The sequence below is a fragment of the Marmota marmota genome, unplaced genomic scaffold, assembly GCF_001458135.2.
Source record: "Marmota marmota marmota unplaced genomic scaffold, marMar, whole genome shotgun sequence".
Taxonomy (NCBI): Eukaryota; Metazoa; Chordata; class Mammalia; order Rodentia; family Sciuridae; genus Marmota; species Marmota marmota.
The window spans coordinates 2,514,661-2,534,373 of NW_025999842.1; positions in this window are offsets into that span (position 1 = coordinate 2,514,661).

Below are 19,713 nucleotides of genomic sequence, written 5' to 3' on the forward strand. Positions count from 1 at the left end.
CTTCAAAGTAACTTTAACATTAAAAGTACTATGTTAAAGCAGAGTTAATATTTTATTTGTAGAAATAAGCCTTATACATGTATTTAAGGATTTGTGAACATATAAAATGTAGAAAGGACTAATTTTCCTATAATTGTAGGGACATACAGTTCAGTAAAATTAAGCTATATGGTCCAGCCATCTTATCTTCAGTAAAAACTTTGTATTTGGTTATCATTTTCCTAGATGTTAGATATCCAAGCATAAGTGAAATATAAAAAAACTCTCTGACCAAAATGTGTGCTTAGGCACCACTGGATACTGATGGGTACATAAATTACAACAGTAAAATAATCCCATAATAGTAATGAAATTCAGAAACAAGATGATTTAAGGAAATTTGGCATAATAAAGAAATAAATAGCTAATAATACATGAGTTTCTAAATTAGTTTTAAAAAATTCCATTTGCAATTTCTTATGGTATGAGCACCTACTATATGAAGCCACTATTCTGGGGGCTCTGGGAGCTACATGTTGACACCTTTAGAAATTATTAAGTTATTCTATCAAGGCAGTATGCCTGATAGCTGGAACTGTGTGACAAACTCTAATTAAACTAAGTCATGCAATCCTTAGCACTTACTGTTTCCTCTGCCTGGAACTGTATCCCAAAATGTTTTTAGTTGTACCTTTTAAAAATTCCTGTCTCAACTCAAGTGTCTCCTTCTCAGTAGGATTTTCCCAACATTCAATCTAAAGTGACCTCCTCTCCCAGCCGACCTTCCTGTCTTCATTTCTTTAGTGCAGATAACTTTCATTATGAATTATAAAGCTCATATATCTACTTAATATTATTTCTCATCTCCCCTCCAGAAATTTATGCTGTATAAAAGTGAGAATTTCTTATGACCATCACCTCTGTATCTATCCAGTACCAGGAAGGATATCTGGAATATAACAGGCAGAAAATTAGAAATATTTGAATTATTTAATTGGAGGAACTATGGATACACAGCTTTTTCTTCCTCCTATTCATTTATTCAAAAATGTTTTTATTAAATTTCTACCATGTGCCAGAAACTTAGGTATTAAGGTTACAGTGTACAGCTCCCTGAAGGAGTTCACAGAATTATCAGAAAAACAGACACACAAACAAATAATGAGGTAGATAAAATGAGAGAGAAGAATAATATTGCTGGCAAGACCAAGCATAGGCAGCGGCCTAGGAGCATCAGGAAGCCACCATTAGGATATGAACTTCAACTTAATCTTAAAGAAAAATAGCAGCTAGTCAAGAAAAGAAGCACTGGACAGTGAAAGGAAAAGTAAAATAGAAGTAGGAAAAAAACATAGTTTCATGATTCTAAACAAGATGGAATAATCGCACCTTCTACCCTATTGCTCTCATTAATTATAACAAAATACATACAGTAGCTATGAGAAAGCAGTGAAAGGTAGAAGGAAACAAGGCTGACTAATTAGATTTCAGAAAACGGAGAACAATACTGGAGTATCCTACAGTCAGAAATACCAAAGGGCACATTTCAAAAAGACCTAAGAAAAGCAAAAACCCTCTTTCTTTCTCTGGCCAAAGGACCAGGAAGAAGTCAGCTCTGCAGAAATCTGCTCTGCAAATATGCCCACTTACCTCTAGGTGCCATGGAGACCGGGGGCGACATCTGGTCAACCATCCCCATCCTGCGGTAATGACAGCAAAGATAACTCCCTTCACCATCTGGTGCTGGAAAGCCCTTAGGGCGCAGCCTTTTGACCACATCTACCCTACAGTACTGTGACCACATGCCATGCCAATCCTCTGGCCTCTGTGAGGACAGTGACATGGAGTTCTCACATCTCAGCTGTAGTTAAGTGAACAAGAGCAAACAGATGGCATGATATACTAGCTCCTCTGAACTAGAGAATGGAACAGAACCATGGAGAACAGAAAGATGAAGAAGCAGATCTTTTAAATCTGTGCATTTGAAATATTGGGAGAAGAATCTGAGCAAGGAATTGACCAAAATCAACGTATCAAATGATTTGAGAATTGAACCATGCTGTGTAATATTACCCAAGTTTCAAATTGGATTCCCAGTAGCACAGAAACAGAGCAACCACACTCTAGCACAGAAAAGACCCAGAAAACTAAATTGACACTCCAATCATAATACCTCTCAAAATGGGCTACAAAGTGTACTCTGATTTAGAACTGGTTGACTGCTTGATAAAACAGAAAAACTAAATAAGATTCAGAGAATCATAACAAAATATTCAACATATCCTAAATATAATACCTATTGTATCAAGAACCAGAAAAATCTCAACTAGAATGAAAGACAATGAATGGACACTCATACTGAGATGGCACAGATGTTGGAATTATATAACAATTATATAATTATATAACATTATATATAATTATATAACAGCTTTCATAAAAATCCTCTAATAAGCTATCAAAACCCATATAAGACAAATTAAAAAAGAGAGTCTAATCAAATACATGGAAGATGAATAAACAAAATGGCAAATGTTGAGATAAAAAATAAATAAATAAATAAAATAATTACTGGTATAGTCTCAAGAGCAGAATAAAGATGATACAAATTTAATATCAACCAATCAAAGTGATCCAATCTATTAACAGAATCATTTATAACTCATTTTTAATTTCTCTCTTTATTTTAAAGAGAAAAAGAATGGGTAAAAAGAAGTAATGTTTCAAAGGCCTGTGGAACAAAAGTATGAAAAAAAATTTCTAAAGACTTATAAGTGAACATACTTCTAAACAATGCATGGGTCAAAGAGGAAATCTGAAAGAAAACTAGATTTTTTTTCAACTGAATAAAAAATTAAAATCCAATCTATCAAAATCTATGAAATGAAGCTAAAGTAGGAAACTGAAAACAATTTATGAAACTACGTGCTTACATCACAAAAAGGATGTTTCTAATATGTAATGTAGACTTTCTCCTCATTAAACTAAAAACTGAAGAACAAAATCAATTTAAAGCAGAGGGAAAGATAATGTAAGAATTAAGTCAGTTAAATTGAAACCAGAAAAAAACAACAGGAAAACCAATAAACTAAAAGTTTGTTTTTTAAAAAAGAATAAATAGCAAAAAAAAAGAAGGAAAAAAAAAGGGAAAGACAAAAATCAGTAATATCAGGAAATAAATAGGAAGTATCTCTTTAGACCCTGCAAATATTAGAAATTAGGAAGTACTGCAAACAACTCGATACCCACAAATTCAACAATTGAGATGAAAAAGATCAATTTCTTAAAAAATGCAAAGTACCCAAACACACTCATCCTGTATACATTAAATTCAAATTTTAGTTAAAACCTTCAAAATCAGAAAACTCCATGTCTATATTGTTGTACTGGTGCATTCTACAAAAATTTTATTTAAGAGAAAAATAAAATTAAATCTATACAATCATTTCCCCCCAAAATAGAAGGGAGAACATTTCCCAACACATTTATGTGGTCAGCATTATCCTAATACTAAAACGAAATAAAAAGAGAGCAAGTAAAGAGAACTATAAACAATATCTCTCTTGAGCATAAACACAAAATCCTAAACAAAACATTAGTAAAGCACACTAAATATTAAATAAATAATACAACATGACTAAGTGGCGATTATTGTAGAATATAAGGCTGCTTCAATAATTGAAAATCTATCAATGTAATCACCACATAAATTTTTAAAGAATAAATTTCCAAAGAATAAAATCAACTTATGGAGGAAAAACGTGACAAAATTCAACACTCATACATAGTAAAAACCCTCAATAAAACAGGAATTAAAGGAAATTTTTAATCAGATAAAGGGAATCTAAAAACACAACCTACAGCTAGTATCACACTTAATGGTGTAAAACTGAATATTTTTCCCTAAAATCTGGTGAAAGAGAAGACATTCATTGTCACCACTGCAATTCAACATAGTACTAGAAATCCTTATATGTTTAGTATGGAAAAAAAGGGAAATCCAATACATACAGATTAGAAATAAAGAATGAAAACCTCCAATATGCAGGTGATATAATTATGTGGAAAATTCCAAGGAAGCTATCAAAAATATAAAACATATAAAATCCTCCTAGAACTAATTAGTGACTTTATCCAGGTCATATGATATAAAAGTCAGTCCACAAAGGTTAATTGTATTTCTACATACTATCAAGGAATAATTGGGGACCCAAAGTAAAAACAATACCATTAATATTTAGTTATAGTAACAAACAATGTGAGATATGTGATGGAATAGATACAAAGATCAATGGAACAGAAAAGGTACTCCAATTTTGATTTTTAACACAGATGCAAGAATAGTTCAATGAAGAAAGGATAGTCTTTCCAACAAATCATGTCAGAACAACTGGAATGCCACAAGCAAAACCAAATCAAAATAAACAAATAAAACTAGACGTATACCTCATACCCTGTAAAAAAATTAACTTAAAATGGAGCATAGATCTCACTTTAAAATTTTTAAAGCTATAAAACAGAAAAAAAACCCACAGATGAAAATATTCATGACTTGGGACTAGACAGTGTTCTTAGATATAAACAGCACTGTCCTTAAACAAGTAAAGAATTATACACAAGAAAAGAAAAAAATAAACTTTATCCAAACAAAAGAATTAAAACCTTTTTTTTCTTTCTGAAAGATCTCTAAAACCTATTAAAAGACAAGTCATAGACAGAGAAAAATATCTACAAATTGTATATCTGAAAAAGGACTTATATTAAATGGTAGAAAACTAAACAATTTAATTAGAAAATGTCAAAATACTTTAATAGACCCTTCATCAAAGAGAAAATAATAATGACAAATCGACACATGAAAAGAATAAATAGCAAATAAATAAATAAATAAGAAATCATTAGCCATTAGAGAACTATAAATTCAAGCCAGTTTGAGGTACTAAGGCTCCCCAACTACAGTGGCTAAAATAGAAATACTAGCTATATGAAGTACAAAAGGGCAACTGGATCTTTCATACTTTGCTACTGAGGATGTAAAATAATACACATACTCTGGACATCTGTTTTGCAGTTTCTTATAAGGCTAAACATACACGTCTCATATAACCTAGTAATTATATTCATATGAAAACCTACACCTGATTAAATATTTCAGGTTTATCTGTAATAGCAAAACACTGAAAACAAGGAAAATATTCTTCCATATATTAATGAGTAAATAGCCTGTGGTATGATTATGTAATAAAAATTCACTAATTAAAAGGAATGAACCACCAACATTTATAAGAACTTAGATTTCAAGGACATTATGTGAAATAAAAAATCCAATCTCAAAAGATTATATGCTATGATTCCATTTATATGATATTCCAGAAATGAAGAAACCCAGGCTTACAGAACAGATCAGTGATTACAAAGGATAAGATCTTATATAGAAACAACCTTAAAGAATTTACACATGTGAACATGTGTGTGCTTATATGCACACATTAGAGCTAACAAATGAATTCAGCAAAGTTGCAGGGTACAAGATTAACACACAAAAAAAATTTATTTCTTTATAGTACCAATGAACAATCTAAAAAGCAAATCAGAAAAGCAACTCTATTTACAACAGCCCTAAAAGGATTAAACACTTAGGAATAAATCTAACCAAGGAGATAAAAGATGGGTACACTGAAAACTACAAAATAATTGCTGAAGAAACTGAAGAATTAAATGTATATAAAGACATCTATGTGCATGGATAGGGGAAAATACATAGTTAAGAAGTCAATATTGTCCACAGTGATGTACAGATTGAATGCAAGGCCTATCAAAATTCTTATTTCATAGAAATGGAAAGCCAGACAATCCTCAAGTTGATATGAATCTGCAAAGTGTACCTGAACAGACCACATCTTAAAAAAGAAAAAGGAAACTGGAGGACTTACACTTCTTAACTTTGAAAATTACTACAAAGCTACAGCTAGTAAAATAGTACGATATAACATACGAACATGCACATAAACCATTGGAATAGAATAGCGAGCCTAGCTTTATTCTAACCCTCATACATATGGTAAATTGATTTTGACAAGGTGCTAAGTCTACTCAGTGGGGAAAGGATTGTCTTTTCAACAGATGATATTGGGGGAGTCAGATACCCATATGCAAAAATTTATACCATATACAAAAGTTACTGGTGAACACTTAGAAGAAATCACTGGAGAAAACCAACATGACTTCGAATTTTGCAAAAGCTTCATGGATATAACACCAATCGCACAGAGAGCAAAAATAAATAAATTGGACTTTTTCAAAATTAATAACTTTTGTACATCAAAGGATACTATCAAGAAAGCAAAATGTCAGCTTATTGAATGCAAGAAAATATTTGCAAAATATATATCTAATAAAAAATTGAAATTCATAATATAGAGAGAACTTATATACTCAACAACTACAACCACCAGAGCAATAAAATACCAAACAACCAGCTGAAAAATGGGCAGCAGACTTGATACACCTTTCTTCAAAGAAGATTACAAATGGCCAAAATGCACATGAAAAGATGCTCAACATTATCAGTAATTAGTGAAATGCAAATAAATCCCATAAGATACCGCTTCAGACCTACTAGAATAACAATAATGTTTTTTTAAAAATGGAAAATGACAAGTGCTGATGAGAGTATAAAAAATCTTGGATCCCTGAGCATTGTGAATGGGAATGTAACATGGTGTCCCTGCTAAGAAAAATAGTAGGAGGGTCTCTCAAAAATTGAACAAAAATTAACATATGTTTAGCAGTTCTATTCCTAGGTATATACCCAAAGCAATTAAAAGCAAGAACTAATTTATTTGTATATCACTGTTCATAGCAAAAGAGAAGCACAATTCTTAGATGATCCCACTTATATGAGGAAACTAGAATAGGCAAATTTATAGAGACAGAAAGTAGAGAAAGGATTCCCAGGACTTGGGGTAGGGAGGGAACTTATTGTTCAATGGGTATGGATGTTTTGGTGGGGATGATAAAAAAATCTTTTAGGTGTATATAGTGATGTTGGTTATAAAACATTTGAATGTAATTAGTGCCACTGAACTAGACAGATACAAAGGATTAAAATAAAAATTCATGTTAAATATATTTACTGCAATAAAATAATTAAGAAAAAAGTGTTCACACAGATGTAAATTCACTTTCAAAATAATTTTTCTTTAATATATTTATAGTTCTCTTGTAAAGAATATATTCATACTTTGATGGTACTAGAGTGTCTTTAAAAATTATTTAATTCAGGTCTATTTCTTTGTAGGTTTTTGTAAAGTGAACTTTGAGAGGCATGAAAGGATAAAGTTGAAAAATCTAGCTGCCTAGATGTGGTTAAACTTTTTAAAAATATACTTGTTAATAGTCAGTAACAATTCCACCACAGTCACTTCAGTTATGTAAACAATGTAGCCTGTGTGTCATTTCTATTAATTTCTACATGCCTTTTGCAAGCAACGTTTGTAAAGATAATTGCTTTAAAGAATGGAAGCTGCATTTTGCCAAAAGAAGTGGAATAAAACAGTAGAAATTTTATATTTTCTGCAAAATGCCAAACTTATGAATTGTGGGCAACTTTAATGTTGGTTGTCAAAACTTGCCAATCCTTCTGGACACAATGTGTGATTGGAATTTGCTTGTTTTTTAATTTTTTTTTAAATTGAAGGTGTGGGGATCAATAATTTTCCATATTAAAATGTTAAAGATTTTTAAATACTAGTAACCTAGTATTGATTTTATAACATCAGTGGTTTTGTTCACTAAAGACTCAAATGGGGCCTAGTTTGACGAGTAATAAATGTAAAATATCTGAAGTACAAATAATTCAGCAGGCCAAGTGTCATTGGAAGGGTGCACTGTCTTTGTAAGACTTAAATTATACCATGGGGCTAGAGTTGTGGCTCAGTAGTAGAGGGTTTGCCTGGCATGTATGAGGCCCTGGGTTAGATTCTCAGCACCATAGATAGATAAGATAGAAGATAGATAGATAGATAGATAGATAGATAGATAGATAGATAGATGAAACAGAGCTGTAGTAACCAAAACAGCATAGGATTGGCACCAAAACAGGCATGAAGATAAATGGAATAGAATAGAAGACACTGAGACAAACCCACACAAATACAGTTATCTCATACTAGACAAAGGTGCCATAAACATACACAAATGTGGTGTATGGGAAAACTGGAAATTCACATGTGGTGGAATGAAATATAACCCCTCTCAACCTGCACAAAACTCAACTCAAAGTGGGTCAAAGACCTAAGTATTAGACCAGAAACCCAGCACCTACCAGAAGAAAAAGAAGTAAAAATCAATAATTAATAAATAGGATGGCATCAAACTAAAAAACTTCTTCATAGTCAAGAGTGTGATGAGAGAGCCTATGGAATGGGAGAAAATCTTTGCTACCCACACGTTAAGACATTAATTTCCAGGATATGGAAAGAACTCAAAAAACTTAACAAGAAAACAGCGCAATCAATAAATAGGCAGAGTAACTAAACAGACACTTCTCAAGAGAAGAAATATGAACAGTCAACAAATATATGAAAAAATGTTCACCATCTCTAGCTATGAGAGAAATGCAAATTAAAACTACAATCACAATCACCTCATTCCAATCAGTATGGCAATTATCAAGAAAATAAGTAACAATCAATGTTGGTAAGGATGTGGGGAAAAGCATACACTCATACTTGTTAGTGGGACTGCAAATTAGTGCAACCACACTTGAAAGTAGTATGGAGATTCTTCAAAAAATTGGAATGGAACCACCATTCAACCAGTTAGACCACTCCTTGGTATATATCCAAAGGAGTTAAAACCAGCATATTACAGGGACATCAATGTTCATAGCAGCACAATTCACAATAGCTAAGCTATGGAACTAACCTAGATACCCATCAACAGATGGATAGATAAAGAAATTGTGGTATTTGTGGTATGTAAACAAAATGGAATTTTACTCAGCCATAAGGAAGAGTGACCTTATGACATTTGCTGGTAAGTAGACGAACCTATAGACAATCACATTAAGCCAATCCCCCCAAATAAGCCAATCCCCCCAAAAAAACAAATATTGAATGTCCTCTCTCATATGTGGATGCTAACCCTCAAAGGGGCAGGGGTGGGAGATAGAAATTCAGTAGACTAGACAAAGGGGAATGAAGGAAAGGGACGGAGGATAGGAATAGGAAAGGCAGTAGAATGAATCTGACATATATTTCCTGTGTACACATGCACCACGGTAAATCTCAACATTGTATACATTTGCAAGAATGGGACCCTAATTAGAATAAGATATGTTCCATGTTTATATAAATATATCAAAATAGATTCTACTGTCACTTTTAAATACAAAGAAAAAAGAAAAAGAAAAAATTTTAAAAAGAAGTTATGAGGCTTCAATGTAAAGCATTTAAAACAATATTTGGCAAAGAGTAAACATATATGAGTCACTTTTCATGAGGGATATTTCTGTCCACTTAACACTAAAGACTGTTTTACATTAACACTTAAATCTTCAGTCTTTTCTTGTACTTAATAAAGCTTTACCACCAATGCATTTTTCTAAAGGCATCCTCTTTTTCTCTTGCTGTAATTTGTTTATTTGAGGATAAACTTTTCTCCACATTTCCATATGCTTTCCATGAGTGACTGTGCCATGGCTCCTATTTTTTTGTACCCATGCAACAATCTCTGTTTGCAGTGTTGTTGTTACCCGTTGGCTGTGCCAAATAAACATTTTACCAGACACTACTGGAATAATTTGTTTATTTCTAGATTATCTACAAAGTTAAAGTTTTAAAAGCTTAGCAATTATCAACATATCCAGAATCTGTCATTTCTTTTGTTGACTTTAATATGCCAGAAATCATAGTTTATGGGATCTATTTGCCTCCTTTAACAAAAACATTTCAAGGAAAACCTGTATGAAAATGATTACTTTTACTTCTTTTTCATCATAAAACCTCTAAAAGTAAAATAAAGTCTGGTTCTTGTATTATTTTTTTACTAACTGAAGAAAATTATATAGCATAGACTATATCACTAATAATTAGTATGTTCTTGGATTTCAGCAAACCATGGAAAATTATAATAACTGCATTTTTTATACAGTCATGCACCATATAGCATCATTATAGTCAATGGTAGTCCACATATGCAGCAGTGCTTCCATAAGGTTATATTGCCTAGTAACATTGTAGCCATTTTAGTTTTTGTAAATATATTCCATGAGGTCACCATGCAAAATCACCTGAAGACAAATTTCCTAGAACATGTTCTCATGGTTAAATGGTATTTTAAAACATATAACTGTATATTTTAAAACACATAAATGTTTTAAGATAATTTTCTGGAATATTGCTAATCATGTCTTGGCTATTCTTTTTGGAAAAATCTCTTGAAAGTTTTAACCACTAAAATATAACTTGAATCCATCATGATTACGTAAATAATTTAAAATATTTTCTTCTGAAAGCAAAGAATCATTAGTGTTTCTCATTTGGCATGATTATTTCTATGTTTGTATAAACTTATTTGAAAATTGGAAGACTAATCTGTGAAGTCTACAAAAAATTTCAAGCATCAATGCTAAATTATATCAGAGAGGTGTCATCAGGAAAATAAGATTTATGAAACTTAATTTTGCCTCAGGAGAAATGGATAGTATACACATAAATTCATTAATTCATTCCAAACCATTCACTGCAGACTTCCTGGAACAGCTTTGTGTCACAGAGCATCACCATTAGAGACTATATTCCTTTACAAAGATAGTGTTGGCCAAGAAGCATCATCCCAATAAGTTGCAGTTAATGGAATTTCAGGACTGGGTGTACTAATTTAATAGTTGTTAACATACCTGTAGTTGTTAACATACCTGTTTGTTCTATACAAATGGCCTCTTTTCTCTCTCTCTGAAACTCTCTGTAATGGAAATTTTTCTGCACATATCTCTGCCCCCATATCATAAGGCTTAAGTTATCTCAAAATTAGTACTTATTTAAAGATATAAAGTGCTTTTGTTAGAAGGACAGAATTATTAGAAGGTATTAATACTTTCAGATTGACAAAAGAATCTTATTTAATAAGACAGGTTATTAATGCTTTTACATTTTTTTCTCATCTGTCTCCTGAATCAATGAGTATATTTTCCAATCAAGCACTTCCAAAGGAACTTACCTCAACATTCTAAAGTCTATATATGTCTAACCTAAGGCCAACATCATACTAAAGAGAAAAACTGAAAGCATTTCTTCTAAAAACAGAAATAAAAATGTTCTACCATGTTTAATTATGCAGCATTTTCAGAAATTATTCCCGTTTTTTAATTAGCCTAAATACCTATGAATGGCATGCCTTGCCCTGCTTCAGTTCAGAGAAACAATTAGAAGCAACTTGTTAAACATTGAGAGCTTTTAGCAACACAAATGTCAGTGTCTTTGGCTTGTCAAAGGAGACTAAACAAAATAAAGAATGCATAAGTAAATCATCAGAAGTTTTTCCAGCTTTGAAAACATTTATTTAGATCATTTTGAAAGACTGAAACAGCAAATGAGTTCTTTGTTGAGTTCAATTTTTTTTTCAGTCTAGATCAAGCTAGAGTTAACAGCACATAGCAATTGAAATGTATAATTAAGAATACATATGTATATTATGTGGGAAATACTTTGACCCAGAAAAAAATCTCCAAAGCATATATGTAGTTTCTGTACTAGGCAGTCCTATGGGCAGATCTGCTCACTACCTAGACACCTCCAGTGGAGTGACAGAGTTGGGAACATGAGATAAGGTTGACTCTCCTCCATTTGGTCTATTGCTAGATGAATGCATATGTCCACCCAAAGACAACAAGATTCAAGCAATAATTTAAACAAGGGATGTGGTGGTAAAGTTGAAGGAGGATAGAGGAAGATTTGTGGAAAAAAAATTGAACACAGTTTAAAATGATTAATCAGAGCCTGTTGTGCTCTTTTCTAATATTCTTCTTTGGAAAATTAATACATTTCCAATTCCAGAAGAATGATAGAAGGAATAAATTTTATAAACTATGAATTTTAATAAATAGTGAACCATTATAAGAACCTGTGTTTTCATTTCCTTGATATGTTTTAACATTTTTAAATTACAGAAATAAAAATTTATTCATAGTGGTGGAACTTTTATGATGCAGGGATTTTCACCAATATTGCAGGTTATATATAATTCATTCATTGCATCAGTCAGTATTTAGTCAGAAGACAGAAACTATGTCATTATTGATATAACTTATAATTAAGCTATTATTTAGTTAGCTGAGAGATTAAAAGAAAGAACAGCAAAAGGTCATAAAGGGAGCAACTAGGAGTAGGTAGTACTTACTACCCGCTGGGGAACAAAGGTAACAGGTCCAAGGAGTGGCCCTGGGACACCTAGCAGTGTATGTGAAGTCAGCTGACAAGCTTAGGTGAAGTTATGTCTCTAAGGCCAGAGAAGAGCCTATGTGCCTGTGACTGGGAACTCAGAGTTGAACATCAACTAACTCTTATCTCTAAGAGAAAAGGATAAGACCAGTTCTGGGGTATGGAACAAATTGCAAACTGGATTCTGCTATAGCCTCTGAAGGAATTGCCACATACTAGGATGCAGCTCTTAGGAATGGCAAGTAGCTAGAAAGTAAGCACCCAGGAAAGTTCCTTCCCCCTCCTCCAGGCTTAGAGACTGACCTTGCACCCACTATTGGCAGAATTTAGGGACAGACTTCCAGTATCAGAAAGCAAGTACAGACAGTGAGATTGAAATTGAGACAATAGTTTAATTAGTGGCCTAAGTCACCTAATACTGACAATATTTAAAATAGTTATACTTAATTAACTTAATAGACTCCAACAAAATGGTAGAGTTGATCTTTTTCCTCATACTACATTATGAAGCCTGAAATTCTCTTCCTCTTCAATTTTAAGCATCTGCATCTTTTCCATACATTTAGTTCAACATCATCACACCAATAATCACCTAGCAAAGCACCCTTTCTTCCATCTGGGAACTCCCATAGCATTTTTTTCTGACTCTTTTGTGATACCACTTTCCACTGTATATTATGATTGTTTAGAAATCTCTTTAGAGCTCCTTATAAGAAGGAGCTTTGCTAATTCTTCTTCTTAGCATACTGTCTAAAGAGCAGTAGGTGCTGACAGAAGAACTGGATCTTTATTACCAGAAGAGAAGGAGCCAAATTCCTGCAGATATGCAGCAGGCATTCAAAGTGGTTCAGCTGATTATTTTTAACACTAAGCCTCTAAACTGTGTTGGGACTGAAAGGAGATAGTGGGAAAGAAATGGGAGTAAAGGGCTACCAAGTTTCATAGGCTAAGAAGCACTGTTACAACATTGCACCCTGTTATACTTACAGAGGAAAATGAACTTGCTTCTAATTCAACCTGTAGAGAGAGGGAAATTTGTACAAGACCCATCCTAATTTGTATTCGTCCTGATGAGATTACTTTGTTAAACAAAGTCCAAAGGGATAAGGATGAGAAGAAAATATCTACAAACCATGTGGAAAATATAAAGTGTTATTAGATACTAAAAGAAAGAAATCAGCATTTGAAATATGAAAATGACAGCAATGACAATGTCATAATGTCACAGAATGAGTTATTGAGAAGATTTCTAAGTTATAAATTACTACCACTATTTGCCATCATTTCTTCTTTCTCACATGCTTTTTCTGCTTACATTCAAAATATTAAAATGGTTTGAATCATCGCAAAAAAAATATTTTTTTCATTCATTGATTCTACAAATATTTATTAAGCTTTTTCTAGTTACCAGAATAGCCTTAGATACGGGCAAGAGAGTTGTTACCCCAGAGCCCATCCTTCACAAATATTTGATTCTAAGGTAATATTCAGGGTAATATAATACTCAGAATCATATTCTCTCTATTATAGAATTGTAGAAATTAAAGATTAAAGAAGACTTAACTGATAAATACATGATTTTCTGAGAATGTACCAAGTCTTTGAGCTGGGAGGCAGAAAGTTCTGCATCCTATTTTATATTTATTCTTTATCAAGAAGGAAATAGGACTTAAAAAGATTGTGAAAAGGTTTTCATGTCCCTTGTTTGGTAGACTGAAATAGAGAGCAAGGATACTTTCCAATATTCAGAATTCTCAGAATTAGTAAAATCCTAAAAGCCATGTTTAAAATGTTTAACAGATTTTTTTGGTGGGGGGAGGGGGAGTCAATGACTTGGAAGATTCAACAGTTGCACAAAATCAAGATTGCAAGTGTAATATTCACTTTACCATGGAGAGGAAATAGAGGGCCCTGCAGAGCACTCAATTTGGCTTGAAATTTCTTTTGGTTAGCAACAAAAATATTTGTTATGTTAGAAAAGTAAAAGCAGCAGTATAGATTATTTGCTGATCTTTTCACAAGAGGCACTCAAACTATTGAGTTTAAAGATATTTGGTGACTGCCATTAGAATTGCAGAATCAACACACCTAAAAAAATGAAAGTCCATCTCCAGAGATTTTGCCTACTCAATACAACCCAGTTGTTAAAATTCCTTAAGCAGAAATATAGAATATTTGATACATTTTTAAAATGCAGGTTTTTCACATTTCAGCATATGTGATATTAGAATTTGGCCTTAAAATATTCGGTATGCTTTTTGTTCATGAAAATTCATTTTTTCCCCTCTTTTTTTCTATCTTCCAAAATAACATGACACTTTACTTTCTAAGTCTGGCTTATTTTATTTAGTAGGAAACCAGTAGAGTTTGGGGAATATAGGGAGGGATAAGAGGAGAAAAAGAGGATGTAATGGGCAATGAAAGTGACCAAATTATTTTATGTGCATAAGCCAATATATCACAATTCCACTACTGTGCATAATTATAATACATAAATAAAAAATTTTTGGTATGCTTTATTCTCATTTCAATGGTTCATTTTGCAGCTGATTATTCTCTGAACATAAAAAGTTATGGTACATGACTTAAATACAAACAAAACAATTCTTTTAAAAATTGATTATTATTAAAAATACATGGCTAATTTTAAAGCAAAAAAAAGATATTTTGTGAAGAGAAAGAACAAAGCATGTTTTAAAATTTTAATCTTTTAGATATTTAATGATTGAGAATCAAAATAAGATGGAAACAGACACATAGCTGTGTAATGACCAGTGGAATGCACAAAAGATTAAATACATCATCCTTTTTGTGTAAAATTACATTGCAATGGAAAATACAAGTACTTTGTATGAATTTATGAAGCAATTTTTTACATTAGCCAAGGATTCCATCAGTAAGAACTGAGTTGGCATTTAAAATATCAGATTAAGGAACTGGTATTTTTGTGTAAATGAGATAACCCATAAGTGAAATACAAGCTTGTGTTTTTAATATCCTTAATATATCATGAATGGAGTTTAGTATAGAAAACCAGAAATGGTAGAACTGGTAGAAAATGGAAACCAATGTAACATTGTATTTTGTATAAAGTTTCACCATTTCCTCTATTGGAAACTCCGATTTTTTTGTCTATTTCTAGGATCAACTCTAAGAAAAATACCAGCTAGGTAGTTGTGCTGTTCCTGTCACCTCCTCTTTCCTGCATAAATAACACTGTATTTGCTTGTTTTTCTAAGGACAATGTATATCACAAAGAACAAAACATGATTTTCATCATCTCTAAAGATCTTAAAAATATTTCTAACTTTGCTTTGGGCTAATAAGTACTGTTCCTTTCCTTTTTTAATATTTATTTTTTTAGTTGTAGTTGGACACAATACTTTTATTCCATTCATTTATTTTTATGTGGTGCTGAGGATTGAACCCAGGGCCCTGCACATGCTAGGTGCACGCTCTAACACTGAGCCACAATCCCAGCCCCAAGGATTTGTTTTAATAAATACATGTTTTAAAAATGTTACCATGTGCATGTCAGATATATAATAAATGTTAGCATTTATCTACCTTGGGTATTTTTAAATTCCCTATTGCTTGAACTTTACATATTTCAAGAGTTATTTGCCTCCACATAAATACAGGACAGGGCTTGATGGAGTCAATTTAGGGAAATAAACACAACCTTCTGACGTATAAACTTTTTCATTGCTATGTTTGTTCAATAAACAAAATCATAGTGTGTACAAAACAAAAATCTATTTTATTTACATTGTAGGAAAACAAATATTTGTGTAGATAACTTTTAAAAATACAAGAATTTCCCAAAATTTTGTTTTACTTTTTCCTATATGTTTCCTATTTTTTCAAACAAAATTTTAGTTGAGATTAATCCAAAATGTGACAAAAACAGCCATTAAAAGATTCATAATTAGGTAATCATGTATATTTAAATTTGTTCATCTATTGGGCATGTCTGAAATAAATATTTCATTCTTTTCTCATCTTTCCTCTCCCTCAGACCTTTAGAATCTTTCCTTTACTGTGAGTGAATTCTACAAACAGTGGTCACAAAATGGATACTCAATGACCAGACTATGAGAGCTAGATAAATAAAAAAAAAGGGGGAGGAGAAAAATGAAAGGACAGGAAAAAGAGAAAATAGGGAGATGATCACAGGGTACAAAATTTCACTTATGCAAGATAAATAAGTGGCTATAAGTGGAACTCAGGGGTAGACTGTGTGCTTAGCATGTACAATACTCTGAATTCCATCCCAGCACCATGTAAAAATATACATAACTTTTGGGGGTCAATTATACCTCAATAAAACTAGAAAAAAAATAAAAACAGTCAGGTGTGGTGGTGCATGCCTGAAATCCTAGTGACTGGGGAGGGTGAGGCTGGAGGATTGCAAGTTCAAAGCAGCCTCAGCAACTTAGTGAGGCCTTGTCTCAAAGTAAAAAAAAAAAAAAGCCTGGGGAATGTATTTCAGTTGTTAAGCATCCCTGGGCTCAATTCCTGGTACCAAAAAAAAAAAAAAAAAGGAAGAAAGAAATGACGTCAGCAAGCCATGAGAAGAGGAAAAATAGTGTGAGATAAAAACTAGAGTATTGACCAAACTGAGAGGAATGAAGAAGCAAAGCTGCAATCATTCAAAAAAGAAAACAAAATTCACCATTACACTGAAACAGAGGTTTTGCCAATTCTGAAATGGAAGAGTTATAAATTTATATCAGAACCTCACTCTATGTTTATTTTTTATAAACATATTTTAAACATATTTGTTACTCTATTTATAATTATTCCTAAAATTTAATAGTAATTAATGCATACTTATTGGTTCTCTAAAATGGATCAGTCATGTTGTATGAATGTCTTCTGTTGTATTTATAATAATGTCATAAATTAAATCACTATTTTAGAGATGGGTTTAAGTGTATGTTTGAACTTGACTATAACTTAAAAATTGTAGCCATGATATTAATGACCAGCACAGACAGAACTTTCATGAGCAACACTTCCAGAGTGCAAACCAAACCTAAAAGATGTTTTGCCAGTGTTTTGATTATGAATCTGTTTGGATTATGAATCTCAACTTGGTGAGTCACAGATAAAGAAGTGTCATTGTGTCCCTTCCTTAAACAGACCGCAACTGTAAGATAAAATGGTACCAGGAAAAGTTGGCTCTAATCTCCATCTCGTGGGGTTGGGCTCCAAATTCCTTAATAGGACACCTATAGCACAAGAGTTTAAATCAAGAATCAACAAATGGGACATACTCAAACTAAAAAGTTTTTTCTCAGCAAGAGAAACAATAAGAGAGGTAAATAGGGAGCCTACATCCTGGGAACAAATTTTTACTCCTCACAATTCAGATAGAGGTCTAATATCCAGAGTATACAAAGAACTAAAAAAAAATAAACAATAAGAAAAGAAATAACCCAATCAATAAATGGGCCAAGGACCTGAACAGACACTTCTCAGAGAAGGACATACAATCAATCAACAAATACATGAAAAAATGCTCACCATCTCTAGCAATCAGAGAAATGCAAATTAAAACCACTCTAAGATACCATCTCACTCCAGTAAGAATGGCAGCCATTATGAAGTCAAACAGCAAGTGCTGGCGAGGATGTGGGGGAAAGGGTACACTTGTATATTGCTGCTGGGACTGCAAATTGGTGCAGCCAATTTGGAAAGCTGGGAATAGAACCACCATTCGACCCAGCTATTCCCCTTCTCGGACAATTCCCCAAAGGCCTAAAAAGAGCATACTATAGGGATACAGCTACATCAATGTTCATAGCAGGACAATTCACAATAGCTAGAATGTGGAACCAAACTAGATGTCTGTCAATAGATGGAAAAAAAAAATGTGGTATTTGTACACAATGGAATATTACTCAGCACTAAAAATTAACAAAATCATGGCATTTGCAGGGAAATGGATGGCATTAGAACAGATTATGCTGAGTGAAGTTAGCCAATCCCTAAAAAACAAATGCCGAATGTCTTCTTTGATATAAGGAGGGCAACTCAAAACAGAGCAGGGAGGAAGAGCATGAGAAGAAGATCACCATTAAGCAGGGACGAGAGGTGGGAGGGAAGGGGAGAGAGAAGGGGAATTGCATGGAAGATGGAAGGAGACCCTCATTGTTATACAAAATTACATAGAAGAGTATGTGAGGAGAAAGGGGAAAAAATAAAAAGAAAAATGAATTACAGTAGATGGGTTAGAGAGAGAAGATGGGAGGGGAGGGGAGGGAAGGGGAAATAGGCAGGGGATAGGAAAGGTAGAAGAATGCAACAGATTCTAGTATGGCAGTATGTATAAATGTGGATGTATAACCAATGTGATCCTGCAATCTGTATACGTGGTAAAAATAAGAATTCATACCCCACTTGAATCAAATGTATGAAATATGTCAAGATCATTGTAATGTTTTGAGAAACCAATAAATAAACAAATAAATAAATAAAAAAAATGTCCATTACAAGTTTTTTCACAATCAAGATTCCAAACAACAATTTCAGAATTTTCAAATTTAAAACTAGAGAGCTTACGGACACATCATTCATTTGTTGAATTGGGTCCCTTGATTTTGGTAGGTAGAGATTTTATTTGTAAGCTTAGTGTTCAATAATCCAAATTTGCTAAAGAGATTCAAAAGATGACCTTTTTAAACATTCAACTGATTGGATATTTTGATTTAAGATTTCCAACTGGTTTTAGGAAAAACGCAATAATGACTTGCCAGGCTCATTTCCAAAATATTTCATACTATTTTCAAAGAGGATTCACAAAGTTTTTATAACTCTCAAATATTTGTAAAATCTGATAAAATCAAAACGAGAATTAAAAAAGGTGCTGAAGTATTTTTGATACTTTAATTACTTTATTTAGATATCAAAGTATTTGATATTTTTCACATCTATTAATTTCATGGGATGACTATTGCAGTTTATTTGGATGCAGTTATGAGCTATGTGTTCAGAAATGCCAATTCCAAGTTCATGTCTGATAATGGATTTCTTAATTTAGCAAGAAAATTGCTTTTACCAATACGCCACAGCCCACCAAAATGGGCCTCCTTATCATTATCACAATAACAACTAAATTTATCTGAAATCTTAAATGTTTTCACCAATTTTATAAAGCAATCATAATACTCTCAAATGTCTCATCTTTTTTTATTTGCTCTAATAGATATACATGACAGTAGAATAAATTTTGATACATCCTACATAAATGGAGTACAACTTCTTACTCTTCTGCTTGTACACAAAG